The following is a 27,443-nucleotide window of genomic DNA, read 5'->3' as shown; positions in this document are numbered from 1 at the left end:
CGTATCTAAAATTATCCTGAAATACCTGTGTGCCCACAGTTGTGTATTCTTGGACTGTTCCTGAAGGAACACAGACCAACAAACGTGAAAAAAGTTATACCAATTGTTAGTGGAAGGTTAAGGGAACACATTTGTCATTTGTTGTGAATGTTTGAAAAATAAAAGGGGGGGCGTTGGTTTATTCAATGTGGAGTTTTTCGTGCCACTTAACTAATCTTGTAAGTTCTCAGATAACTTCAGACAGCTGGTATCAAGTTATGTCAAGTAGGGCAGCAGAAATATGAGAGGAGGGAACCAAATGCAGACCAGGGGGCGGAGCTAATGCACTTAAAATACTCAAAGTCAAAATACAGAAGGCTTATGGAGGTTAGGTAGGCACAGGTCAAACAGTCCAAAGGCAAACGAATCCAAATAGGTAGGCAGAAAGAAAATCCAAAATCCAAAATCCAAGTTCAAAACAGTGGGAAAACAGCTAGTACACCTGATGCTAGAACAAAAACAAACTAGTAAACCAGCACATCTTCATACCTAAACAACAGAAAAGGTTGATTCAGATTAAAATAACTACATTATGTATGTCACATGATGGCGTGACGCTTTACACGTGTCATTTACCCTATAAAATGGTCACATTTTGATTAGGTTCTCCCTCTAATTCATCTGCAATGCTTACTACACCCACTTGGGGGCACCGCCTAACAACAAATGGACATATAAGTCTTAAAACGTGCATGTTTCTCAGGTGAGGACGGACTGGGCAAACAAAGAGGGGGGGGCACTAAATACACAGACAGGCCAATCAGGTTACAGGTTAGACTAATCAGCAACCAAAAAAGGCTAACCCAAGGCTTGAAATAAAGCAACAGAAACCAGAGCAAAGGCAAGAACTATAAAATAAAACAGGAAACAACTAAACTAAACCCCAAAATTGTGACACTTGGGGTCCTAACTTCAATATTATAGTAAGTCGGTAAAAAACAAGTCAGACGAGGGCCTTGCCACACTAAAATAAATACTCTTATACATTGAACCAAGCCTTTGATGCAACAATTACATACAAGTGAAAAATCTCTTTCATTTCAAGTATTTTATACCACTTTCATCCTTATTACACAGGGTTAGTACAGCATGTGAGGTCATGTTATTCCCTTTCATCTTCAACACAAGAGGCTTTTATGACCTGTGACTCTGTGTTGCTTGTATTTCAGATGTTGAATCTGAGTCAGTTACAAACATCCCATAATCTCTGTTTTCCTTCCACAAAGCCGGATGTTAAAGATGCTTCTTTCTAAGGCGGATTTGTCACTTTCTTTTCTTTCTTTCTTCAGAAACAGTACCTGAAAAGGACTAAGCACTGTTCAGGTCTGCATTGTTCTTTTGCCACCAGTTGCTCATGCAAATATAATTTGCATGCCTCTTTGCATAAATCTGCAGCCCCATGCATCACTGATACATCTGCCTTCCCACATCCACTCGATCTTCATCTTCGTCAAAGGCCTGAGGCAGACGTCTATTTTGGGACACAGATCTTGAGTGACACCTGACCTGCTGCTAAATCAGACTGATTGGTTCTCCTCTGAGCGACTTTTTGTCAGTGACAGTCTGTACTCAAAAATATGAGGACAATTAAGTTTCTTGCCTGAAGAAGCGGCGTGGCAATCAGCGCAGATAAAACGATTTTGTAATCTGGAATGACGCAAAATGTCTCTCTCGCACTGCAATAATCATGGAAAGAGTACTTCTCACAACATAATCACGTACGTAATAGACGGAGGGCCGGAGATGGAGAGCACATTTTAGATTCTGAGTCACAGGAACTGATGATTATGTTGACCAGCCGGGGATTGTCTGACTAAAAAGGTGCTTTATTACTGATTCTGGGAAAATGTGTTAAATAGAATGAGCCATGATGGCATGAACTATTCTTTAATTCAGAGTAATTTAAGTGAACGCCTTCCGTGTTTTCTGTTTGTATGTTTTATTGCTACTTTCAGCAGAAAAATGTTTAAGGACATGTTATAAAAGTAGATGGTTTATGATCAGCTTATGGTGCCGAAAGGACCAACATTTGAAAAACTCAACAGCAACAGCAGCCTCTGTCCAGAAATCATGACCCGGATACTCAAGATAATAGCTTGTTGTAGCAATTTCATGTGCGAACTATTTTCTTTCTACTAGGGCTGCACCGAATGATTTCTTGGTCCATTGTCATGGTACTCAACAGCAAAATTAGTATTTGATTATACACATGTACATATCACGGCAAAAACACATCTCCAAAACGTCAGCTGTTCAGGAGAAAAGAAAAACAGCCAGATAAGACAGAGAAGCTGAACTGATGGTATTTTCTTGTGATAAATGTGAACACTTTTTAATTACACTGTTAAAATTCTGAAATATTTTGACATCTGACATCCCTCTCACTCACAGCAGTGAACGAGTGGACTCACTCTCCTGTTCAGATCTCAGCTGAACAGAGAAATGTGTAGTTGAGTCTGAGAATCCAAAAATATTGCAGTCTTTACAGGCCCACTTTCAACTGAGCTACACCTGCCAACCGAATCACCGCGCCAAAGAAAGTGTGCATCTACTCATGGATGGTTACAGATCAGCTGAGGAGGACACCACTTCTGTTTACATCCTGAAAAGTCACAAGCACGAGCCTCTCATCCATGAGTAGATGCGCACTTTCTTCTATGGTTGGCAGATGGAATAAGAAACCCTGAGACACTCTGCCCTGTGAATTATCATGAGTAAACGAGTCGTGATTTCTGGAAAGAGACGTTGTTGAGTTTTTCAAATGTATTTGTTGGGGCTCTGAGCACCACAACAAATATACAAATACATCACCTAACGACGATGGGCTGATGGACTTTTTTTTCAGATTCTTTGCACTCTTTTCACACGGCAAATTAAGGCTTTAATTCAAACAAACCAGAGTTGGTGATTGTTGGTGGAGCTGACAGACTAACAAAGATGGTTTTGGTGAGTTTAACATTTTTTCTGTCACGTTTGAATTAAGTATGTTTTACAGGAGCCAATTAAGCTCGTCTTAGTTCAGTAAAAGAGAGAAACTTGAATTCAGAAGGTGTTCAGAGGGTTGTAAAAGGAAAATAGGTGAGAATATTTAATTTCTTGACACTTTGTGAGTTTAACGCAACATAGTGAATTTTGCTGCTTGCACACAAAGTTTTAACACATCACCCAACTGTATTACATTATTTCCTTGAGAAGGCAGAAATCTTTGCAGCCAGTATCTCCAAAACTCAGTAACTGTTCCTTGAATGCTATGGGGACAAAGGGATCACCATGGTTACAATACAGGCCGTTGTCACTTTAACGAGAACATGTGCTGTTTAGGGGCATTCACTCAAGTGACTGATGCTGTCATTTTCTTTGGAAGAGAGTCTCTGAATGCACCATTAACTTTGTAGCCTATAAGTCAGTTTTTCTGGGAAAAGTTGGCCCACTCACTTCTGCAGGGGCCCACCCAAAATACAATATCTGCCTGCCTGGATCACTGCCGGAGACTTCAGAACTCCGTCTATCACACTTTACATCAGCAGTGCTTTTCAGAAGTTTCAGAAGCACCGTGACAATCTGTAATTGAAAATAAAACCTGCGCTTCGAGCCCGACAGTCAGTGTCAATCAGTTGATTCAAAGGGCTGGATTCAACAACGTGTTAGACAGGGAGAAGGAGATAATGGGCTGAATACATTCCTGGAAGGGAAAGGATCTATTTGATGGAGAGCCTGAAAGTGGAGAATGTGATGTTTGCGTGGAAGCGCAGTTATTAGGACGGAGAGTTTAGAGATCACAGCAGAATACAAAAAAGAAGAACAACAGCCGCCTACTTACAAACACATGAAGAATGTGGCACATCTCTCCTCTCTCTGCTTTTTTCTCTGTTTTACATTCTCATTATAAGCAGAAAGTGGAGCAGAGGCTTCCTATCTCCAGTCTGCAGGTTCTCTGCCCACCAAAACACTTTGCTCCCATTAGCTCACCTTAAGCTACAAAGGAGGAGGAGGACTACAGTAATGTGTGAAATAAGCTGCTATAGTATTTGGTAGCGAGGCGAACCTGATGCACAACATGTTGAAAAGCACCGTGAGACAGAGCCGGCTGCCATATTCAACGCAATCTGTTCTCATTAGTTTGTTCTCTCTGGTTTAAAGGGTCCACAGGAGAGACACGAACATCCACGCATCAACAGGTTAATGATCCCGGTACAGCAAGGCAGTGACACGGACATATGGACAATCCATACAAGACAGTAACAGAGGTTGGGGGTTGTGGGGGGTGAGGGGGTCTCTGACAAACATGATAGATGTATTAAAAGCTTCTCATTTACTTAATGTGTAACACCTTTACTCAAATATTGACACGCAAATCTGCTTATCCACGGACATGAAAGTATGGTTTGTTTGTAAAATGACACTACTCTCTCACAGATTTAAAAATTAAAGTAAAGCCTGACTGATATATCAGCTGACCGATACTATTGGCCCAATATTGACCAATCACAGCTACACAGCTATATTGATCAGTATTGGCATATATGTTGTCTCATATGCACAAATGTGAAAAGTGTGTGTGTGTGTGTGTGTGTGTGTGTGTGTGTGTATTTACAAGTATGTATTTATGTATAGAACAGAACCAACATTTTTTGGGGCTGATTCCAATACTAATATTACAGAACATAAAATCTGATATGGTTTTATTGATAGTGTTAATATATAGTATAATTTATAGAATATTTACACACATTTTTTGCAATGATCCATCAAATGTTGTTGTCACACACTTTTCATAAAAATAAGTAATGCCAGCAGGATGTTTTACAGTTTGAAAATAAACTTTCCACAGTGAAAACAAGGCACTCAAACAGTATTGTTCTGTTGTTTATAATAACAATAAATAATCATAAAAACACACAAACAGAACAATATATACATTAAAGCTAAAAAAAAATTAAAAAATAAACCAATCTGCATTATGTTGTGTGGAAAAGAAAGAAAGTTTTCATATCAAAGCAAACTGAACAGCAATAGGCCAATATTGGGCAAATAATATCAGTCAGCCAATAAATTGGTCAGGCTTTAGTTTTTTTTTGTAATCAAAAATACTAGTGAAAGTCTACTGCTTCAATGCCCCTCATTTTGGATGGGCTGTTCCAACACAGACCCGAAAAAAATGCCTCCGATGTTACCTATAATCATAGTCTATGAGTCTATGCACTAATTTAATACATAATTTATTAACCCCCTAAATGGGACCCTGCTTTTTCCCAGCAACATCCCGTATGTCTCCCCCGGGTGGTGAAGTCATGTTCTATGTCTTTCATTCTGTAAGTGTTTGTTCATGTTTTACAAAGGGTTTAACCTGAGTCAGGCCACACAACAATGATAACAATCATATATGAGATATTAGTCACTTCATTGTTTTATGCATTAAGTTGTATATCTTAACTCACTGGTATCAGATTGGTACACCTAATTGGCTGAATCGTAGAGTAGCTTAAGTTTAAGTTAGCTATATTCTATTTATTAAATTTCTTATAAAGAATACTGAATATTAATATTTTTCTCTCTCTAATATGTGTATCAGCATCAGCCCCAAAACTCCAGTATCAATCAGACTCTGACTGAAAGATGTTATTAATGACATTGTTACATGAACATATAATTTAAAAAAAAATAATACATCCAGAACTTTTAGAATAAAAGCACCACTTCCTTAAAAAAGAAAAAAAAAGTGAATTAATCATTTAAAATGTTTACATATCCAAAATAAATGTTTTGTTTATTTCTGTGTAGGATGTCTAATGTTTGGCTCCTGGTCAACTACTACAGCAACCTGACAGACATGCACTAGTAGTGAAAAAAGCCTAAATATAAAGCAAAGTGAAGTCAAGAGCTCATTCAATATACAAGGAGGCATCCCTGAATGAGACTCAGCCTATAGTAGCAGTGTAATGTTTCCCATAGGAACAGAGTAATACCATCACAGGAGGAGATAACATTAAGTAGGACACTCAGAGTCCCTTCAGGAACATTATAGGACTGTTATAGTAATGAATAAAAATACTACGAGGACATTATGAAAACATTAATTGAGAACAATTAGACCCTGTGGCCCCTTCACTGCCCCTGTAGACAAATCAAAGGAATATTACAAAGAAATTGAAGAAGTTTGTCACGTGTGTGACACACACTGTCTGCAAATAAGTTGATTTGAATGAACTTATATTAGTGATACTTTATTTCATTCATCTATTTTATTTTATGACCTATTGCTGTTTAGATTATTATTGTTAATTGCCTTTAATATTGTACTTGTGCTTTGGCAGCACATGACAAATATCATGCAATTAAAGCTTATTTAATGTGAAAATTGTATTATCTGTGCTTCTGTGATAAAAGATTTGTTATTCTAATGTTTTCCTCGTCGTGGCTCCGAACCCACTTGGCAATTTCGACCTCTTTGTGGCAACAAAAACAACCAGTTGTCAGACTTACCCAGTGTGTTGTTGAGCTTGTGTCCATCTGTTTCAGCTCGCTCGCATGTTCGCGCCCCTCAGTCTGCAGCATGCCTTTAAGTTTTCCACGCAGATGCTCTGGATCATTGTAGTACAGTTAATTAAACAGTCAGCTCACATGCCGCACGGAGTTTTCAAGTCTTTCTTTGCCGTTCAAAATAAAAGCGCGTTTAAACGCCCCCCAAAAATCATTTTTTGGTCCTTTGGAGACGCCAAAGAGGTAGACATGTTACTCCACATCAACACAGACTCCGTCACGCTGCTCCTCTCTCCTTCTCCAACGTGGCAGATGTTGCAGAGGAGTGTGTGTGTGTGTGTCTCAGAGCAGGTGAAAGGCTTGTTTGCAGCTCACTGGTGGTCACACACACTCCGCTCTGACTGACTGTTCAGGTGCGTCCGTGGCTGCGCGCTGCGCTCTGCCGCCAAACTGCGTCTGTCTGAGACCACGAGCTGCTTCAGTTCAGTCTCACAGCGTCAGGGGGAGTGTTTGTTATGTATGTCTTCTCACTGTCAGAAGATAAGCAGGATTTTTTTCTATCTTTGTGAATAATTTGGGCTGTGTTTATTTTCCTCATATTCTTTATCTGGCAACAAAATTTGCTTAGAAAAACATTTCTGGGTTGTAAAGTTTATCAGTGGCAAACAGTAATGAATGACGCTTATGTAGGTCATTGAACTATCATCTTAGCTCAGCTGCATGTCATTATGGTAATAATACTTTATAGTAAGGGCGCATTAATTATTAAGAATTCATTCATGTAGTAGGGGAGACTGGGGATAGTAGTAACACTTTGTTTGACCATCAGCAACTCAGTTGTTGTCCCTGCTAGATCTCACAAACTTTGATACATGGTGCTTGTCTTCTGCAAGTAAAATTCAGCTGGATGTCTACAACACAATCACAAATGATGTGATGATGATGTAATGTCAAATACAAAGAGTTGCACTGTTACAACCTACCCCATTACTGAGGATTTTTAACACTGGCTATGGATAAATATAAGAATGAGATGTAATTTGCTCCAGTTTCTTAAAGAACACATTCAGAGTGACAAAAAAATACTTATTTCTTGTAAATCTTTCATTTTTGTGTGTATGTGTTGACTGTCTTCCTGAATGTGCATATGTCACAGAAGGGTGCCATCACATAATCTCAATGAAAACAAAAATTACATTCTCACCAGAAAATCTTTTTTTTTTTGGTCCTAAAATCCACAGTGTTGCTCACAGAGATACACAATACTGATGTGTTACAAATAACCACACCACATCACTAACGTCAAAACTCCCGTAGTCCCCTACTTCATGAAATATCAGGAATGTACAAGTGTAAACAATATCTTATGCATGAATAAATGCAAGACCAAAATGTTAATGCGACAACTAAGGTGTGTCAATCATCATTATTTCTTTATTTATTTTCTTTTTCTATTATTTATGATGCTCATATTTTCTTCTCAGCTGAGTTTGCAGTTAAAGGGGCAGGGCAAAAAAAAAAGAAAGAAAGAAACTGGCCACTTAAAGCAGCGCTCATGCATTCTGTTAAAATTCCAGTGTGTAAACCATTACTTTTTCATGACTTCATCATGGTTGTGTCAGCCCTGCTGTATATTTAGTCATTATGTATCTGGGGGAAAACATCAACAAATTAGACCTTAATTTTGGACTCAGATTTAATGGGATGGTCACTCCTGCGTTTGCCCATGCGTGACTGTAGCGTCATGTATACAGAGAGGCAAAGTCCCTCCCCTTCCAGTGGACCAACATGGGAACTTACTTCAGAAAAAAGACGAGCAGTAGTTAATGGCAAGAGACAAGTATTTTCTGAGTTGCTCCAGAAGCTAACAGCAGCTGAAGCTTCAACTTCTCTGTGTTTCATACTGGGATCCAGTCACAAAAGCAGCAGGTCTTGCTTGTTCTCTTACTGCCTGGCTGATAAAAAGACCAGGAGTCACTGAATAAAACACTTATGGTGACGGTAACGTTTCAAGGGACAACAACGTTCTTGTTAAAGACAAGGCATTTAGGTCACTGAGCAGTTTCACACAAAACACAACTACACTACGACAAACATACGACAAACTGTGACTGTCTTGACTTATAAAGTTGTATTTTAAATTGACAAAACACATATGTGTAATTTGTAGCACCCTTCAAACAGAGTAAAAACAATGTGTCCCTCACCGTTGACTATGTACTTATTTTTTCCGAAGTAAGTTCTGGAAGGGGAGGGACTTCACCTCTCAATTGGCTAGCTAGTTAGCTATTATTAGTTCATGCTAGCTAACCAGCTAGCTAATGATTTGTTTTAATTTTATTTAAGTACAGATTTTCATTATGGTCAGTTGTTTCAGGTAGAGGAGGCAACATCACAATCACAAAAGTGACTCAAGCAAAGACATTTTGCCCCCCAGCTCCCTTATTTTCCTCCCTCTAACCCCACCACCACCCCACCCTCTAACCCTGACATAATGAATCAAGGCAGTGCAGCTGCAACAACTAGTCGATTAATCAATCAGCTGATTGAGAGAAGATTAATCGGCAACCACTTTGATAATTGATTGATCACTTCAGTCATTTATCAAGCAAAAATATCAAGCATTTACTGGTTCTAGCATCTTAAATGGAATGATGTGTCATTTTTCTTTATAATTTATGACTCTAAATGAAGAGTCTTAGGGTTGGTTGGACAACAGAAGCAATCTAAAAATGTCACTTGGCTCTGGGAAATTGTGATAAATATTTGATGGAATAAATGGTTGATCCATCAGTCGTGGAAGTAAGTTTGTTAGTTTCAGTCCCACAAAGCAATCACAATGTCACAAATTAAAATATTGACAATAAATTAATTTGTGGGATACTTTTCTCATCATCTTTGCTCCCTATGATGAATTCCTGGAGAGATCCACATCAGTTTCCCAGAAAAAAGAACTGCAGTAGATTAGGACGAGCACAGTGTGTGAGTGTGGTTAACATTGTGGCTGAGGCGGTCACCACACAGGACACAGACTCAGAGGCAGAGACACACCCAGCTGATACAAGAGGTGTGGCTTTGCAGAGCAGCAGCAGCTGAGAGCTTCTCTTTCATTTCAGCCCGGTCTGTCAACACAACGTCAGCTCGGGTGAGCGCATTCAGAATGAGAGACAGCAGAGAGAGACAATAATTGCAGGAGTCTGATTGATGCTAAAGTAAACAGTGGTTATGGCAGTAGCAGCATCCATTTGCAGCGTATCTGGTTTGCTAAACGCCTGCTATCAGCTCAGGGTGAAAGCTGCAAATGTGGTGACATAAAAAATGACTATTGCCCGGATTTTAAATAGGAACCATTTTCACAGACTAAAAATAGAATCAAGGACAGGTGATTGTTTTTAGGGGCTTCATGCTGCTTATAGATAATACCCGTCAGCCACAGAGTGTGTTGTTAAACTCCTATTCATCATACTGAAGTGTCCTTGAGCAAACCAGGAGACCTCCACCACAAATAACACTCACCAGCTTCAGAGGTGCTGCACTGTGTCTCAGTTTAACATCTAACCTCCCTGTCAATAAAAAAAAAATCCTTGAGAGAAAAAAATCAAACTTTCATTGACTGAACTTCTTTTGGACAAAAAATAGCACATCTTTGAAAGGGATAGTTCAGTATTTAGTTACTTTAAAAGGGTCAATATCAGTTTAAGTGTACGCTGTATTTAGAATATCTTCAAACAGTGCTGTCTTTAAGCCAACCAAACTCCACAAGCAAAATCTGTCATTTTACCTTATAGAACACAGGAGTTGCTCTTGTACCAACATCTCAGTACTTTTATTTCTTTTGTGTTATTGTGGGACTTAGGTATTTAAAAGATTCACCTAAATCACACAATAACACGAACTATCAGATCAAGGCAGAGGTATACCAGCAACTCCTGTGTTCTGTGAGGTAAAATGACTGATTTTGTCTATGGAGTTTGGTTGCTTTGGAGAGAGCAATATTTGGCTTGTATAACGGCTGTTACCTGTCAGAAAAGGCTGTCTGATGGCAAAGTAAAGCTTTGAAAATATTCAAAATATAGCATACATTTTAACTGATATTGATCTTTTTAGATAGAGCTTTTTCAAGTGGCTAAAATACTTCTTGTTGTTGGCCCTGTCCACAGCAACACATTGCTTATTTTCTGTGCTGACACTCCTCTGTGCTTCTCTTAAATGAGATGATGTCAATCAGCATCTACTCTAGTTAATACACTGACTATCAATAAGTACCTCATACAGGCCCACTTAAATATTCCAAACTATCTCTTTCCGGCCTGTAGCATTATTGGACACGATGCATGGCTCATTAGCATAAGTCGTATGTAAAGCACCTGCAGCAAACTATTTCAAGTTAATATGAAGTAGCATATATTTCCCATTAGTTTACATTCATCGTCATGAGAAACACTGACTTTAAAGTGAGCCTATGTAACCTTTACTGTGGCTTTTAAAGGGAGATGCTACATGCTACAGTGCAGCGTAATAGTGGCACGAGTAGAGAAGAGTCAACAAACTGACTCAAACTGACTGTTATAGAGCAATATCTACCTAAAGTTTGCTGATATTGCTGTAATATTTGTAATATTAGCAACAGGGCAGCATCAGTGGTCACACCCACTTAAAAATAACAGTGTGTCTATTTGCACCCAGGTGAAAATAGGCACATGGCAGCTATTGAGCTATTTACACTCAACCCCCTTAATATGGTTATAAAAAGCAACAAATTCTCCATATATAGGTTGTGGTGGATGAATAGATTAAGCATACATGTCCCAGTAGGTTCAAAGTTAAGTCTAGTATAGTATTAGACACTAGTGGTAATTTATTTTTTTATTTATTTAAAAAAATATTTAGACTTAGTTGACAGTGTTTCTTTTTAATTGTTATTTGCAGTTTGTTTTCAGTTGTTTAGGAAAAGATCATGGTTTGTCTCTTCCATGTGGGTGTAAGTAGCCACATTGGCTAGTCCCACCCTGGGTGCAAATAGCTAATAATTGTTGGCTATGGGCACAAGGGTGCTAGTTTCTGCCATGTAAGGCAAGGCAATATACTGAGTGTGAATAGCCACACTGGCTCTTCCACCCTGGGTGTAAATAGCCACATAAGCAGTTCCAGCGTGGGTGCAAATAGCATCTACCATAAATAATGTGCTGAAATGGTGGCATTTATTGCTCTTTTATTTATTTTTCTTTGATGTGTCACTCCTGCCCTGACTTTGCAGAAGAAGTGCAGAAATTATGAAGCCTGGACCTTGAAGGAATAAAGATGTCGAATCCTGCACTATCTGCGACATAATCCTGAGTGGACAATGTCCTTATTCATGTCAAAAAACACCCAAGTAGGACATTTTGGGGAGAAAAGGCCATAAAGATTTGATCCTAAGAGATCCTTTAAATTTGGGGAAAAGTTAATTGGAATTTTTAATGGAGTGGGGAAACTCACAGTCAGCAAAAAAAAAAAAAAAAAGGAACCCTTATGAAACCCCCTCTAGGAATTATGAACTCTGCAAGTCCATTTCTCTCTTTGTTTGTGTCACTTTAGTTGGTGTGTTCCCACAGCTAATTCTAGCTCACATCAAGGTAAGAGATCCTCCTGGGCTGCTTTTGTTGGCCGACAGACATTATTAATCTGCCATCCATTCCCTGGTTTTCATCTCTCTCTCAGAAGCCAGACTCCAGACTTTTTCTGTCCCAGCGTGAACTTCTTATTCAAGGTAATCTCCGTTCACATCATTTGCTAAAATAAAAATGGAATTTTTAAAATGTGAAATCACATGTAATTGAACCATTCTGAGTCATCCATTACATGAAAAGCTTGCTCACACATACATAGCCATGGCGGACCAAAAGGAAACAAAAAAAAGTCAGCACAATTGAGTCTGCAGTCTGAGAGATAAGTAACTACACATAAGTTACAGTGATACAGCTATTAGCCGCTCTCTACAAACGCTTGACATTGATGAATTACCATGCTCTGAAAATGCTGCATCAGCCATGTGGGAACATAATAAACTTTGACTTCATCATTTCGCTCCTCTCCCTCCCTCCCTCCCTCTGCGAGGGGATGAAGTGACTGGGCCGTGAGTAACGAGCTGCTAAACCTGCGATTATGGTCACAACATGTTTCCAGCCTTGTGTCCTCTCAGGCCTGAAATTGTAGCAGAGGAAGAGAGGAACCAAAAAAAAGACAAAAAAAAAAAAAAAAAAAAGATTGTTTGCAGTCAGTTAATGATGCTTGTTCCTGCTAATGTTCACAAAAACAGCCTTTCCATGGTGTTTAAGGATCATTAACTATGTTTTTATTTAAGGACCATAGAGGCTTGGTCATGCTGTAATCATGAAACAGCCTTTGTCACCACGTTCCAACCTGTTTTGTTAGATGTATCCCTACGGGTCTGTCAGATGAACTTGGCGCCACTTGTCACGGTCCAAATGTGTTAATTTGAATTTTTCATTCATTATTAAGTAAGCAGGTACTGTCACAGTTTTGTTTTCATTGAACTGTCACTGTTTAAGTTGGTCTGGTCAATTTTGCATTTGTAGGATTCCTACTTCCTCTTAGAAGCTGGACATCATTTATACATTACTTCAAGCTAAATACTTAAATTTTGTTTCTGCTACTTTGTACTGTTTAGTTATTTATGCATTACTTTTAGCTATCTATTTTAGCCGTTCATCCATTATTCTTTTTGCTAACTATAATAACTGTTAGCTATCTATTTTAACCATTTATTCATTTTAGCTAAGAATATTAACTGTTGGGATAGCCATCTTATTTCCTATATAGCTTAGTAGCATGACCAGGCGTTAAAAACAGGCCTCAAAGTGAAATAATATTTAAGCTGACAAGAAAGACCGGGCTGTAAAACCTATGGTTCACATCTCAGTCGCATTGTGCTTATTTTAGCCAATAGCTGCTAGCTTTTAGAGCTTCATATCACTGCTACTATTCTTCTTCTGTATCTGTTTTGGACTTTCATCCACAATTTTAAGCTAACTAACTCAGTTGTTTGCTATCTGTTTTAACCATCCATTATTTTAAGCTAGCCATATCAACTGTTAGCTATGAGTTTTAACCATTTAACCATTATTTTTTGCTAACCATATCAACTATTAGCTATGTGTTTTATCTATTTATTTATTATTTTAAGCTAACCATATCAAGCATGTCAAACCAAGCTAAATAATTCAACAGGTAGTTATATAATTTAACCATTTAGGCCTATCCATTATAGTTGGTTATTTCAACTGTTATCTTGGTCTGTTTCAATGATTTATCAATTACTTTTAACAAGCTATTCATCATTTTGACCTAACTATTCCATCCACTTAATCTGATTATAGCTAATTAATTTTGTGTTTATTCGTTTTAACTTTGCCATAGCTAATTTTTGTTTTTATGCTCAAAATCACAAGAGTTTTACAGATAAATCAATGTAATGCCCTTTTTTAGTTATTAGTTTATTTTTAATGATATGTTTTCCCTCCAGGATTGATTAAATATTGCTTGTATTGTTTGTACAGGTTTTCATTAGGTCTTGCCGGCAATATTGATCTATTTTCTCTACACAATATGTTCTTTTTCAAGGGCGCAGCAGCTCTACCTGAGTGAACACGTGCAGCCTCCTCACACAATGTAAATTATGAATAAGCTAATACCAAGTTTTGGCCTCGTGATTATGACCTGCAGTCGTAATGAGATGCTCACCTTGTGCAAGATCTCGTCATGACCCAAGGCAGGCAGAGGGGGCTTCAATATTAATGACGCAAGCTGTTGATGAGTCTACCTGTCAGTCCGCTGGGGCTCATCTCACAGCTTGTTCAGATCAGGCAGTGCAGAGACCTTCTGGTGAAAGAAAAAGACTGAGCTCAAAGTCTGAAGGCAGACATGTCCTTGTATGTTGTCAATAAAGTGGTTAATGTTGTCTGAGATTGTAGATTAAGTAGATTTTAGGGTCCCCACCAGGCAGGTTTGGCTTACTCAAAAAGGGGGAATTTAGTCATTTAGTTTGGAGTTGTGTTAAATTAAATCAACTTAATTTGAACTCTGATGAAACCAGATTTAAAAAAATAAGTTAAGAGCCACAATGAGAAAACTAAATCTCCTTCCTCAAGGAGAACTGCTGAGCCGAGTACAGGAGTAACAAAGAAGAAGTGATCCCAAATGCACCTAATGATAAATTGAGACATTTAACTGTGTTCTGTCTTTGGAAAGTAGACGAGGAGGTAAGGCAAGTTTATTTGTATAGCACATTTTAACAAGGCAATTCAGTGCTTTACATAAAACATAAATGGAACATAAAACAATATAAAAGAGACATTAGTGATGCTAATGGGCAATTTTTCATGTTTCTTTCACCAAATAGAAAGGTAGATTACAGCAAAAGGGTCTATTCCGTCAACGTCAGTCAGATTACGTTCACCTTGTTGATACATCTGACTTTTGTTTACAATATTACTATTATACTCCCTGTTACATTCTCCACTGGTGGTTTGGGGATGAGGGGAGTAACAGTTATAAAAAGTAACTTAAGTTCAGAAAACACTTAAACACCAAATTAACATTGACTTAAAGTTTTAAATCAGACAAGGAAGACATGAACTGAACAGACCAATAAACACAGAGAGGAAAGTTGCCTCTAACAGGGAAGCTAGAGCCTCACTCACTCTGAAAGGGAACAAGGTGGCTGAAGCCAGCCCAGGCTAGCAGCATGGCAGCAACACACAGTCTATCCCGCCATCATAGAAGTAGACAGCCACACAGACCGAAATCAGCCACCAACCACCACAGCTGTAAGGAGAGGAGGTGCAGCACCTGAGCAAAGAGCACAGGACGACAAACAAAATATAGTGGCTCTACAGAATTATTATAGAACTAGACAGAGCATTGCCACTCAGCCTTTCTGCCAATTTTTCCCAGTGGCCCAAAAAGCATTTTACCCCAGAGGCCACCAGGTCTGTAAAACTGTTGACAGCTATGACTCTTTCTATTATAATTTTTCAATCCATGGGTGTTATATATTGGTAAAATTTTACTCAAGCCAAAGAGCGATTTTAAAAACCTGTGACATCTCCACAAAGTCTATGGGCTGAGTGGGAACTCTTGGGCGGGGGAAGGGGGGGATTTACTGTGCATATTCAGTGACCTGTGTAACCTGGAAGCTAGAGAACTTTTTCAGCTTATGATCGGCATCTTTGCATTCACTATCTAGCTCATTTTAATAAACACTGAATGAGTGACATGTTCATGTTTCTGTTATAAACATGAACATACTTCCTAAAAATACTTAATGCAATTTAACTTTGGTGTACTAGTTCTAATAAATGGGATTAATTTGAAATCTGAAATAAATACTTTCATACCAGGGTTGAAAGATAATTTTCCTAATAAATCAAATGTACCACAGTGTTAGGCAATGCTTTAGGATAAATTAGAAACTAGATCCAATCTGATTTGATTAACATTTCATTACTCCAGCAAGTACTGAAAATTGCAGCCCATTTCCAGCAGCATAAACTTGAAATGTTTTTCTTCTTTTTCTTCAGTTGGATGTTTGAGCTTTACTGCGCATAATTATTTATGTATGTATATTCAGAGTTTGACAATAGAAGGATGTTTTCACATTCATCTGCTGAAAGTTTCTCTGTGCTTGTTACAAATCTGGTTTTAGGGGGCCGGCCTGCGAGTATGATTTGTGACATCACAAATAGTCTCTAAGCCAATTTTTACTGTGAAATATGAGACATAGAAACCTTAGAAATGAACCAAATTTGCACATTTAAAGTGTTGGAATTCTAAATGAGGTAGAAGGAGTGGATCCATTTAGTGATTTTAATGTGGAAATGATACTTTTTAAAGAGAAAAAAACATACCAGACACATTTTTGTTACAAGCAGACTAGACATCTACATGTCTGGAGAAGAACTTTGAAAACACTTTCAAAATATATGTCGTTTATTTACATTTTTTATGATTATTTTTATTTTAGAATGTGACTGGTTGTAATAATAATGGCCTTAAATAAGGTGTCATTTCTACTTTTATCTAGGTAACACTTTGTTCCAAATAATCAAGACTTTCATAATAAAAAAGACTTTAAAAGAGCAACTTAACAACTGCTGAAAATCTTGTTTTTGTTGACATCGAGTGGTTAAACTTCTCACCTTCTTAAATCTGCAGAACATCTGTTTATTGTTCTAAACATTTTGGGGAAACATGCTCATTTCTTTCTTGCTGATAGTTGCAGTAGATAAGAAGATTGATACCACCCTCATATCTGTACAGTAAAAACATAAATCTCAGCCAGCAGCTGGCTAACTTAGCTTTGGTTAAAGACTGGAAACAGGACGATTTCTTGGCAATTTCCTGAGTCTCCACTCATTGCCTGGCAACCTCTCAGTGATGAGACTCAAGGACATTTCTATGCCCAGCCAAGAAATGGTCAAGTACAAAGTATAACCACATCACTTCTATTTATGTTTCTCTTTTTATACAGATTGTAAAAAGAGATATATCAGTTATTGAGGTGCTCAATAACTGTAGCTTTGGACAGAGCCAGGCTACTGCAGCTGTTTGTCCATGTTCCCGTCTTTGAACTAAAGGTCTAGAGTGTAAGATTTATGGTGATATAGGCTATTGGCAGAGGTGGAATATGTAATATTCAGAAGTATGTGTTCATTCGAGTGTAATCACCTGAAAGTAAGAATCATTCTGATTTCATTACCTTCAAAGGAGCCTTTTAGATAGACTACCTGCTGGGGATTTTCTGCCTGTTGCACCTCCACCGGAGCCACCGGGCCAGCTGCAAGATCGTCAGCTGGGACCGGCTCTTCACAGATGTTTCACCCCTTTGATCCCAGAACATCTCAAGGAGGTGAGGCAGTGTCAGGGGCGTTTCCTTTCCCTCCCCCTCCAGCACTCACAAGGATCCTTGCTTTTCTCACTCTATATTTCCTTCTGAGCACAAGCCGGAAAACTCTTTTGCTCCGCCTCCTGAGCGCCTTTGTCTGCCTGGATCCAGGGGGTCCGAGGGCCATCAGGAATCGATGGGTGGGTCTTCCAGTGAAGGCTTTGTAGTCGAACTCCATCAGGTGGATTGATGCATTCCACCTTGCTTCTGTGCACGCTCCTCATTCTCCTTCTTCCTCTTGAATGCTGCCTCCATACCGTCCTCCCATGGGACAGTGAGCTCAGCCATGATCGTCCTGGTAGATGTGGACTGCAGGAAAATGTCTGGTCCTTAGGATGTTGCGGCAATTTCAGAACTTCAGCTGTTGGCTCAGGTTGACTGTACATGTTAGGACAGAATACACCCAGCTGATGTTTTGTGCTGAAACTCCGTGACTGATGATGATGTGGTTGGGATGTTGACTTGCTGGTCCTGTTTGCTTCAACTTTGCGTGCTTCCAAGACCTCCTCCAGTTTCATTAGTACCCTTGTCGTGGCACCATCCATACATGCCCAAAAATGACTTGCAACCTGATAGCATGTGCTGCAAGCTGAGGCTCTGAGCATCACAGAGAGGGCAGCTAGTTTCTGAACCGTACCACAGATGTATATTTCTGGGACTTGGGAGGACATTATATGGACATAATGAGGTAGCTATCTACAGAGGGCACACGATTCCTTTTGAATTTTCTTTTCTTCTGTGTTGAGAAATGAATGTGTACAAAGTAATGATATATTAAATTAAAATTGTATTTACGATTTCTAGCTGTATATTGCAATAATTATGTACGGCTTTCCTCAAGGGAAACCAGTGTGCATTGCTACACTGTTTGGGAACCATTGTCCTACACATTTGGAAGGAGACAAAGTGTTTGCAATCTGTAAACTCACAGCTAGATGCCACTAAATGCTACACACTTGTCCTGCTGGTAGTCAGATTTTCTTGCCTTTGGACGGAGCTAGGCTGGCTGTTTGTCCATGGTTCAGTTTGTGCTAAGTTAAGCTAAGCTAAACGGCTGCTGGTGGTTGCTTCATAATTAGCAGACAGGGTTGAGAGTGGTATCTTGTCATCTAACTCTTGGCAAGACTTTGAGCAAATTATTTTCCTAAAATGATGAATTTAAGTTTTCATCTTAGTTTCAATCAATCCTCCTTGGTGCACCTTACCTTACCTACTATAACTGCTAACTAAAGTAATGTGGAACAAGTTATCAATTTAAGGTGGCATTATTACATTATCACTGTTAGTGCAGTTTGCAGTTTTGTGTTGCACCAGGGAAGAAAAAAGTATCAGATTCAATGCACTTATTTTCACAGCCTCAAACAACAATGAACACATTTAGATGGTACAATGCAGCCCAGCAGAGACACAGAGATCTAAACACAAATAGACATGCAGATATAATTTGTCAGACATAATGGAATAGAGCTGTTCCATTACTTTTTCACTCTGAGGACCATGGCGCGACAAGTAGTCACTGGGGCAACAGCTAATGGGGATCTGAGCAGAAATAAAGCTGTAAAATAAATGCTTATACTGAGTGGAAAAAAGCCAAATGTCACCCCTGAATGGCATTTATTCCCACACGAGCCCCGCAGCCATTTACCTCTCTCGCTGCATTTTCCTTTAAGTGAAAAAATATATTCCACCCTCTGCTGAAGGTCTAGCTCTTCAACATCCAGAAATCATTATGATATAATCAGTCATAATGGTCAAGTCATTTTAGTACAAAGGCACTTTAGAGTTGAATAAATTTCATAAATACGGTCCATTATGAGCACTTTTTATAGACCTTTTCTTAAATGCCATTCGACTTTGAATCGGAGTTGGGCTCCGGAAGTATCATCAAAACCAGACCTTGTCAGTAAGAGGCAGCACAAAGAGACAGGAGCTAAATCCTGGACTGCAGACAAAAGGAGATTGATATGCTTTTATTCATTCAAATGCATCATTTAAAGCTGCGCTTGTCAATATTTCTATGGTAACAATATGACTATGTGATGTGAAAAACTAATAGTGACAAACCTGCAGGGAATATCATCAAACTTTGTAATTCCCCTCAGAGCTTTTTACTGTCTTTTAGCTCATTGTTTTGGTTTTATAGTACTCAATTTTAATAACTAAAGTTTTAGGTTCAAATTCGGCTGTAAATAAAGTTTTAGTTTCACTGTTACTATCTCAAATGCTTTCTGTTTAGCTGTAATATTAGAAATATTGCAACCAGGCGGGCACTATTTTGTGCCTTGCTTGGAAACGGACCGAGCACCGAGACGTCACACATTTTGTAGACCACATTTTGTTGCTCTGACTGGTTGTAGGTCTATCCAATTGCATCCAGAAGCATTTCAGTCTGTGCATAATGAACTGAAGATGAACAAAGACCTTCCAGACTATTTCATGCGATGATAATGTTGCTAATGCAAATGCTAAAACCCACAATATGCTTCATGACCAGCAGATAAATAGTTAAACAGCCCACAAACATAGGTTTCCCTTCGACAAGGGAAGTGAAGATTAAAAGCTAGACACACAGTGAACACTGGACTCATCAGGTGGCTAAAACACCACTCTGAATGCTGAAGTTGCTGTCAGCTGGATGTGTAACAAGTTTGCGAACTGTTTGCTAACATATTTGCCATATGAGCTTTATAAGGTGATAAAAAGTATAGGGGCAGAGTGCAATTAAGTCCCACCTCCACCAGAGGGGAAAACAATTCATCACTCTCCACTGACTTGTACTGCGAAGGTGCCTCTTATCGCTTTCCACTTGCTAGCAAACAGTAAACAGTAAAATGTCTGAATGGTGCTGTGTGGTGGGATTCACTCCTAACAAGGCAGAAAAACCCCACACCTAAGCTTTTATAAGCTGCTGAACTGAAAAAATGGAGCCCTTATAAAGATAAAAGTAGAAACAGACGTGAGACATCGGCTCAATGAATGGGAACACTGTGGTATCCTGATACAGTGTGCTAAAGTTATAGACAAACTGTAGAGGTTGAAGGTAATGAAAGGCCTAATTTTGATCTTTGCTGGACTAAATGATCATCATTACTTGGTGATTTGATATCAATCAGTGAGATCATTTCTCCAAGAAAAGCAAGGAGTAGGGACACAATGAGTGTGACAATATAACTTCGTTGTGGTTTCAGCCCATGGTTTCATATTGCAATACTGATCATTTTCCCCTCCGGTGAGTGTGGCTTTCAGAGGTTTCCATCCAAATGTACTGCAAATTTTAACAGAATTTTGATTGGCACAAGAGAAGACAAATGAATGCTTGTTTCCATCCACTACCATTATCTAATTATTAGGACTTGGTTGATTAAGGTACGCAGTAGGTGGTGCCAATCGGTCTCCAATTGGAGAGGGGCGCAACAAGACGACATAATTAAAAAGAGCGCCAGTCAAACATCAAATGATGAAAATCAAATGAAGAAAACACAATGGAAAGATGAAATCTCCGTCGGTTTCATGTATTAATGAGATGAAGCTTACATTCATTCAGAAAAAGTCTTTCCATCTTCCATCAATTGCATTAACTCTTTTTTGAAAGGGGGGGGGGGGGGGGGGGCTCAACAGAGCGTTAAGACGTTTTTTTCTAATACTGCAACTTCCTTAAACCTTAAATGCAATACACATAAAATTGCACTGATGGAAACATGGCTGCTGTTGTGTTGCCAAAAAATGGATGAATACAGCCTCAGCCCCCCTGCCTTGAAAACAATGAAAAGAGTTGTCCTACTTCAGGGCCAGGAAAAGCTTTTGGGAGGCGAAAGCTTTTATTGCCAGACCTGTAAAAGCAGGTGGGTCCGTTTGTTGAGACTGGCTCTGATTTTAATTTAAGGACTATTTGCTAAACGAAATACCTTCAAGCTGGAAAAAAAAAAGAAAGAAAAATCAATATATTGGGTGTCTGGTGAGCTGAGGCGCCTTTATCCTGGAAAATAGAGCAAAACACACCCAGATGAATTACAGCTGGTGGTAGCCCTCCACAGTCTCAACCTTTTTCATAATGAATTTATATTGTTGAAGATGAGTGCACACACTGAAAACAAGTGTTTGTAGGTTTGTTCAGCAAGAGAAATTTGAAGAAGGGAGAAGTGTAGTTCAGTTCACAGTAATCTCAGTGCTGTAGATTGTTTCGTCTGTAGTTTCAGAGATAAGGGTGTTGAAGAAAGTAAATAATGTAGAATCTCCCGTTGAGCTTTCTTTGTGGTATCACATCCCATCAGAGAACAGGTCTTTCTCTGTCTTTATGAGCCCCATCAGGTTGACAAGTGCTCTGCTGCTGTTGTGCAATATTGAAGAGAGAGGAGAGGAACAGAGGGAAGAAATTCCCATACGGACCACTATCCTACAATACTGTGACATTTTTTTCCCTTTATGTCACTATCACATCTTTTTCAGATGGAAAAATCTAATCTTTACAAAGCCTGGAGGATGAAACAATTCCTCCGTTCACCAGAGACAGAACTGCAGCGATGGAAGTTCTCAAGGCCGTCTTAATGATGCCTGAATGTGCATCGGTGTACACATTGTTCACGTGTGCATCAACATGTGAGCGATGTGATTTGTGCAGAAGAAGAGAGGAATTTGAATTAGATTTGAGGATGTCTTGATTTGATTTGGAGGGAAACAGGCAGGAGAGGAAAATGTCACCAGGAAGCACATAAGCTCCAGCATCTAAAGGACGGGGAAATACGGCACTTACTGCACAGTTTACATCAGCTGTTCCAGCAGCGAGTCTTCAACTTGCAGCAGTCCCACGAGTCAGAGATGAAAAAGGGACTGCGTGCGGAATCTGACATCCCTTGTCAAACAGCGAGCACAAAGAGGAGCCCTGCCAGCATCAGAGAGCAGCCTCAGCAGCAGATGGATCTCTGGATGAACCTCTGCCCGCTGACAACCTGGGCTGTTTTGTTTTACACGCAGGCTGGCAAACTGCCCTGGCAGCAAAAACAGCTTAATGAGAAAAAAAATCTATACCCTGCAAAAACATCTGTCTTAACAATTCTCATATTGAGCCTTTAGGACTTATTTTCCTTGAAACTAAAACGGGCTGCCAAGTATGGGATAATCCATCTTGCTGCTAGTAGATTTATACCAAGAATTTGGTTGGAATGAACACCAACATCTTGAGACAAATAAATTAGATCACTGCACCAGTAACTAGAAGATTCTTTAAAGTTTCCATTAAGTTAAAATTGATTGACTTGAGTGTTTTGGTGGCATGGGCCTCACTGTGTAAAACCTTATGACTTTATTCACTGATGTGAGTGAAACTGGATTGTATTTTATTGAAAAAAGATATCTTCTGCTCTTTCTTCTCATGTTGTCCAGCTACTCATGTTCAACTCATGTTCAACTTTAACCACAGGATAGCTTACTTGTCACTAAAGTAGCTAATCATAACTGTAGATGCCATTATTGGGCAACAGAAGCAGCTTGTTTACAGAATTTCCCGATGGAAAGATAGCTTTATTTGTTGCTAAAGTGTGTTAGCTGACTGTTAACTGTCATTAGCTTTGTTAGCTGTGACTGTAACTGGCCTAACAGAATACTTATTGCTGCTTGGATTCTCTGAGAGCTCCAAATCTCCAGCTCCAAATCTTTGATTCCCGGTGCAAGTCATCGAACTCAACTTAAGTTCACAATCAAGAGATGAACAGCAAATGTTAGCATGCAAACTAAGATGGCAACCATGGCGAACACTACCAGCTAAACATCATGATAGCATGTTGACATTCTTAGGTTCTGTCCAAGTCACTGCCGCGCTGCATTTCTTTGCAAGTGGGTCATTTCAGCGTCCCCTGAACAAATCTGTTCTCTCAGCTGAAAAACTTGCTGAATGCACAGATGAAACAGCAATGCACCAAGTGTAGGAACGCCTGATCTTTAAACAAAATGAGACATGACACTCTCTGATTGGTTTCATTCATGTTACGCCCAAAACAATCTTATGCTTAAATAAGAGACTAAATACAACCCCTTTGCATCCAGCACCTCACTTTGCATCCAGATTATGAGCCATTTAACTAGCAAAAGTGGAGCTGGACACATACTAAATGCATTTGGCCCGTACGCTGTGGATCGGCTAGTCTTAGTTGGCATCTGTTGATGAACAGATGAAAACAGAAAATTGGATAATAGGTAACTGAGTGCAGATGAGCTAACAGTCCAGCACATACAGTGGCACAATGATTTACTATGTGGACTCTATGCACTCTGTTTTTTCAGAACATACAATGTACTCTGAAGATCACAGCAGACAGGAGTGAACATTGATTTAGAGAGTTGAAGTCAAAGTTCTGGGTGTCTCAAAGTCGTAAGGCAGGATGACTCTTTTTTTTCCCCTCCCAGACTGTCACAGCATCCGTGTTTGATGCCCTTCACCGTCAACATGGCTCGACGGCGTCACAGACAATCAGCACCCAGCCACAGAGAGGCGTGTGGGACGGATTCATGGGGTGGCACTGCCTGCCACATTTGTTACTCCTGTCACCAGCTGCAGGAGACATCTCATAAATGGAGTGGGCTGGTGGTGTCAGAGGACGTCCGTCTTGTCACACAGTAATGTTCAGGTTTGCCTATGTCTATACACCCCCACCTCACTCTCACCACCACCGCCTCCCAACACCTCCCTTCACCATCCATCTCTACACTGTCTGCTCCCCTGCTCATTATGACATTGAAAGAGTCGGAGCTGCACAGAATACAGCGTGCTGATTAACAAACTCTGACAATGTTGAAAAGCAGCAAACCAATTAACTTTCATCTTATTAAAGAATAAATTATTTACAGTATTAAGGAGAGCAAAGTTGAAGATTTTATTCATTTTCATAATGTTTTTTTAATCCATCCAGTCTACCACTTTGGTCCAGGCTGAAATATCTCGACAATTATTGGATGGATTGCCATAAAATTTTATAGGCATTCCAACATTTATGGTCCCAAGTGGATGAATCTTTCTATCATTGGGGATCGCCTGACTTTTAACCCGAAGTGAATTACCTCTAGCATCAACATTGTTGTGCATGAACGCACTAGAGCTACACTGCAGACTGAACTCTCTGTTATCTATGATCTATTTTACGCACATCTTGTCTCCTTTTCAACTCCCTGCAGTTCTCGTGCATTATGGTGCGTTCAGTTTGAACTGGAAATTCAGAAATTCTGAGCCCACAGTTGGAAATTTCGACAGAATGTTGGTGTTTAAGTTTGCTCTGTGGTATGAAACACTCAGATTGTTGTAAATTGTTGTTACAACTATAGATATAAGTCATCCTGGCCATTCAAATTCACACAAAAAAAAAACATGAATATCGTGCATCATTTAGTATGACATAATTTTATGGACTCCTGTGTCCACGGAGAGAGGAGGTTCTATTTAAAATTAAATTTATAGAAATAAAAAGAAAGGAGCTTGTTTAGTTGAACTGAACTTTGACCTAGCTCTTTGAAGTCTGAACTTGCACAAAACTGATCAGATCAAAATTTCTGATATGTTAGTTTATGATAAAATGCTTGTAAAAAAAATAATATAATTCCCATCTGTTTCAGCTGTGCTGTGTATTTAGTACTACTTTGTACATGCTAGCATGCTAAAAGGTCGTGTCCAGATGGGAACCCCAAACCTACAAAAGATCGCGCAAGAGTGATTATTTTAACCCAAACCATGATCATTCTCAAACCTTGAGAGTGAGAGTGTTTTTGTCACTGAGTTTGTCTAACCTTAGTTTGTGCATCGCACACAATGAAGAAACAACACATACAAATGCTATTAGAGTTTAGCAAAATTTGCATTTCCATCTAGACATGCCCATGCTTAAACACTTAACTAAGAACATGGCAAACTATGAGCTATTTGCTAAACATCAGCATCTTAGCATTGTCATGTGTGTTAGCATGTTGATGTTTGAGCATTAGGCTCAAAATGCCCCTGTCCCTATAAGTACGGCATGGCTGGAGTCTCTTGGTCTTGTTATTTAATACCGTCTTCAGAGTTGATGTCATGTTGAATGACCTCGAGCCTCCTGTGCTTTCAGGAGGACACAGCGCAATAACTGAATTAGACGATATGAAGTTATTCTTGTGTGCACAAACAGCAGCGGTGCCTCTTCTCATCCTGTGTCCTCTTCCTTCTTACTTCCCTTGTAGAATCTTAAAAGGTTGGAACTAAGATCAATGAAAAACGGCCTGTAAAGCAGCTTATTTTCATCAGGCTAATTGAAAGAGAACTATGTAACGAACCTGCAGTTAGCTGGACGGTTTGCTGCTATTGCTTTTAAGAGTCATAAAGTGCTCTTTTACAGCAAACCAATAACCCCTGCAGTCATTAAGGCAATCAGGGCTGAGCAGTAAGCATGACTTGAACTGCTGGGGTAATAATAACCTGGTAAAGTCCGGCTTCTGCTGCTGTAAAATCACTTCCTGATTAATTAACCCCGGTGTGCACACTTTTCTATCTATGGCTGAGACATGAGAGTGCGCACCGTGGCTCCCACTGAAGCCCGGGGGCCACCAGCTTTATGAGGACTGTAAATCAAAGTTGGCACCGATATGTAATTTTTCAATAAATCACAAAGTTTTGTTTTTTATTGGCTGATGATGGGGATGAATTGTTCTGCTTGTGTACCTGCCGCTCATTTTGGTGAGAAGACCATGAATAAAATATAAACTTCTCCGTCCTGTCTATCACTAACGGTGCTGATGATATAACTCCCCTCGTTATCAAGGTTGGCATCCCAGCTGCTGTGTGAAATCATAATTAGCGATATATATTACCTCCACTGTGATTATCTCATTAAATATCAGGCATCTAATCAAATCATAACGATGTTTATATCATCAAGGGTGTGTGTTTAACTCAGAAAGTATAAAAAATTAGCTCTCCTGACACCTAGAAGGGCATGGAAACACAGATCTGATGAAAATAATATTTAAAAATGAAAATATTCTGCCCCCTTTAGTGTCAATTTGCTTGTTAGCAGGGTCATAAACCTCTTGTTTTTATGTTTGAGGGATGAGAAATGTTATCATACATTGGAGTGGAGTGGAATATTGGATTAGGATATATATGACCCGTGATATTGCTGATCTCCCCGATGCAGCTCCTGGATCTAAAGGTCACCTGGAAGCCATGAGTAAGTGATCTGGGCCTCGTATCCCACCAACAGAGAAGGTCGGAAGATGCGATTGTTTCATCATAAAGCCGTCAAGAGACCCAGTTATCCACATCGATGAACGCAGGCACATTTCACACACTTTCACACGCATGACACACTCACCAATAAATCCAACACACTCTGAAGGGAGCACAGTAACCAGGGACCAGCTTCTCTCTCTGCCTTGAGACGGCGGCAGCAGTGTCGTCTCTGGAAACAAGTCTGATTGTGTCTTTCAACAGAACGATTTCTTTGAATAGTTGATAAGAAGCATCCACTCACTGTTGGCATTGTTGTTTTTTGTCTTGCCTCCTACATCCTGCTCCTCCATATCTGTTTATTCGGTTAATAAACATCATGCTTGGCTCCATCTGTTGCAGAAAATGTCATCTTTTGAGAAATCTTGATGCAGAAATCTTGGATTTTCGTTGAGCCATGCGAACGAAGAAGGGCTCTGTCAGTTGGACTGAATGTTCTCAGCAGTTTTCAGTCCAGTTTTACCTGATTTACATGCAGTCCTTTGAAAAAAAAATGATTTGAACAGTTGAAACTACGTAGTCAGTAGAGTGTAAATTCCTGCCAGGCAATATAAGGTGAAGCACCTACTGCAATGCTACCACAACTGCCAGATGCAACCAGCTGAGGTTTGCAAAGAAGTAGTTGTTGATCACTTCTGGCCGGTTCAGAAGAGCTGATAGCTCTTCTAGATAGCTGTAGGACAGTTGTTAATGGTCATATAAAACAAAGCAGTCACAAAATAGAATCACTGCCTCACC

At 39.4% G+C, this 27,443-nt stretch overlaps 1 protein-coding gene across 1 annotated transcript in view; it reads right to left on the bottom strand.

Annotated features, from left to right (window-relative positions):
- Nucleotides 1-6,964, bottom strand: part of kcng2 (potassium voltage-gated channel, subfamily G, member 2) — a 40,732-nt gene extending 33,768 nt beyond the window's left edge. Inside the window, exon 1 of the mRNA XM_084738798.1 lies at nucleotides 6,523-6,964. The gene's annotated coding sequence lies outside the window, so the exon portion shown is untranslated. The remainder of the gene's footprint in view (nucleotides 1-6,522) is intronic.
- Nucleotides 6,965-27,443: the final 20,479 nt, after the last annotated feature.

This window comes from Lutjanus erythropterus, chromosome 16 (assembly GCF_056507025.1).
Source record: "Lutjanus erythropterus isolate fLutEry1 chromosome 16, fLutEry1.hap2, whole genome shotgun sequence".
In the NCBI taxonomy this organism is placed as follows: domain Eukaryota; kingdom Metazoa; phylum Chordata; class Actinopteri; order Lutjaniformes; family Lutjanidae; genus Lutjanus; species Lutjanus erythropterus.
This window is presented reverse-complemented; position numbering and strand designations above follow the sequence as displayed.